The sequence below is a fragment of the Lactuca sativa genome, chromosome 8, assembly GCF_002870075.4.
Source record: "Lactuca sativa cultivar Salinas chromosome 8, Lsat_Salinas_v11, whole genome shotgun sequence".
NCBI classification, from domain to species: Eukaryota; Viridiplantae; Streptophyta; class Magnoliopsida; order Asterales; family Asteraceae; genus Lactuca; species Lactuca sativa.
Window position 1 is genome coordinate 161,673,609 of NC_056630.2, and position 2,925 is coordinate 161,676,533.

The following is a 2,925-nucleotide window of genomic DNA, read 5'->3' on the forward strand; positions in this document are numbered from 1 at the left end:
TTATATCATCTCTCACTTCAGAACTTCAGAACTACCCATGTGAGGGGTACCACGCCCTTCTAACCTACACATTGTTAATAAACTTGAAGCGAAAACACCAAAGAAGTCTCAGGCCAAGTTCAAGAATATAGACTAAGAACTCATTAGGTTATTAATCATTGCTAAGTGTATACGCAAGAGTGGTATCTAATTTAGACTTAACAATATTTAGGAAGTGTGATTCTGCCCAATCTCCTGTTCGTTGTCTGGTTGTGGACTTGGGGCAGAGCCACTGATATGTGCATATCCACATATATATTTTACATCGTATCTTAATATTTTATGCTATATTTATGCTTATTATAGAACAAAAGGTACTTATTATTCTTAATATCTTTTATGTAGCATAAAGACATTCTCAAATGCAATATGGAAGATGGAAGCAGGAAAATACGAGCTTAGACATCAAGAAGACACAAGAAGGATGTTGTTAGACAGCTTGACCCCTCATCAATATTTTGAACATATCTCGTGACTCGTAACTCCGATTAAGGTGATTCAAAATGATCTAAAAACTAGACACAATTTCTGATGACTCTCATGTTTTGAGAGAATATAGGATCTTCGCGATTCTTACCGTTGGCTTGGAAAATACGGGATAAGCTTGAGAACCACAATGTGGTGCATTTACCATGTCGTGGTGTCGAGATTTTTGGTAACTATATATATCTCGAACATTAAGTCGATTCGAGGGGAGAGAGGGTTGAAGGCTGCGACTATTAACGAAAAAATACCCTTCCAAGACCCCTTTGAGAGCAGAATTCAACTTGAGATCAAGGATAAAGAGATTGGAGCAAGGATTCGCATCTATGCATTCGGTTTGTTTAGTTTAGTCATGATTAGTCTAGTTTTCCTTATGTTTATGTATTTACCAGCTGTGATTATGGGCTAAAAACCCTTGCTTTCGTTTAATTAGATGAAACCTAAAACTATGAGTTAGTTACTTACTTTTTGAATTATATGAATTTGATTTATGTATGTGTTTGAATATCATTACCTAGCATGTTAAAGTTTGTAATTTTGTTGCTTAATTTCAAGTGTAGTGTAGCTTAGTGACCATTAAATTACATGAACTTGATTACCTAGTGATTTAGTGACCATTAAACTGCTAGAGCTAGGATTGACCATATCTTAGTTAAGTGATAAAAGTAACAATTTAATTGTGTTAGAGAACATAATTGTGACCATAATTGTGTTTAACAAATCTTACATAGCCCAATTATAATTAATAACTAATCTTGTGTTTGCTTGTGTAGGACCATACAAAATAGTACATGAATTGGTGAAAATATTAATAGATTTGATCAAATTTCTAATTACATGTAAATTGGTAACCAACTTTATTGATCTACAAAAATAAGAACTAACAATAGGAAAATGTGGATTTGAAACTAAACGAAAGTGTTTTTAATATATTGATTACAGTCGTTTTTAGCTGAGTGCTTAAGTTTTTCGGAAATTGTGAAATCAGATAAAACCCCCATTTTAGTTGTTTTTCTTAGTTTAGCTTTTACTAGTTATTTTATTAATTAAATATTGTTCCTTGTGATCTTCACCCGACTTACCTAAACTATTCTATAATTCGACTAGGTACACTGCCTAGGTGCATTCTAGCTACTTAAGTTCGTTAAGTTATAAATTCAAAAGTAGATACATATAATTTGTGCACATCAAGTTTTTGGCACCGTTGCGGGGGAACGACTTATTTGATTTTTAATGTAATTACTTTTAGTTATTCGATCCTTTTTCTGGGTTAAAAACCACAAAAAGTTATTTTTCAGCATTTATTTAATTTTATTTTTTCGTCTGAACATCAGCCACGTCATGGGAACCTTTGCCACGTCGTGGTCACGTTCCTGGCAGTTTTTAGATTTTTTTTTGTTCGTTTTATGTGTTTTTTAGTATTGTTTTAGCAGAAAAAATGGGGGACATAGCAACCATGACAATGGAAGAGTACAAGCAACATATTAGGAACGAAAATACATGGGGTATTGATCCACTAAACATCCCAACCACGACAAAGTTTGAACTTCCGGGGGACATTCTTAGCATGCAAAAAGATCTACCTTTTTATGGGAAGGACCATGAGGATTCCTATGAGCATATAGAAGATGTGGTGGAGATTTCACATTATTTTAATGCACCAAATGTAAGTGAAGATGCGGTGATTCTTCGACTTTTACCGGTCACGTTATAGGGAGAAGCTAAGGAATGCTTAAAATCACTTCCCTTTGGAGAAATCACAACATGGGCTGATTTTAAGACCAAGTTCATAAACCAATTTACCCCTCCTTCAAAAGTGGCAAAACTTAAGAGAAATATCCAGAATTTTCAACAATTAGAAGGGGAGTCATTATACGAAGCTTGGGAACGTTACAAGTGATTGTTACGATATTGCCCTCAACATGACTTCAATGGGCAAATAGAAATATTGATATTTTATGATGGAGTAAATGTGTGCACTCGTCAACTTTTAGACTCGCAAGGGCCCGTGACAAAGAAGAATCCGACAACAAATAAAGTTTTGATTGAAGAATTCGCTAAGCATTCAAGAGAGTATTATAACTCAAAGGATGATTTCACTAGAGGGAATTCAAATAAAGATGGAGGTCAATATACTATCAGCGTAGTAATTGCAAAGCTCGACACAATGGAAGAAAAGATCACAAAAATGAGTAGATCAATTCATGATAAATGTGGAGCTTTTGGGGGACCCCATTCTACTAGGGATTGTGAGGTGGAGTACAAGAGAGAACGAGTTGTGAAAGATATTCAAGAACTTAAGCATGATCTCTAACAAAATTGAACAAGTCCAATCAGAGAAAATATCTGTTCTCGAGTCAATGTTATTTTGATTCATGGAAGCTAGCAAAAAACGACATGATG

The 2,925-nt window shown here is 34.5% G+C and overlaps 1 non-coding gene across 1 annotated transcript; it reads right to left on the reverse strand.

Annotated features, from left to right (window-relative positions):
• Positions 1-2,344: 2,344 nt before the first annotated feature.
• On the reverse strand, positions 2,345-2,451 carry LOC111877421 (small nucleolar RNA R71). Its single transcript, XR_002845399.1, has one exon. It is a non-coding gene; the product is annotated as a small nucleolar RNA R71 (small nucleolar RNA).
• Between the last annotated feature and the right edge of the window lie 474 nt (positions 2,452-2,925).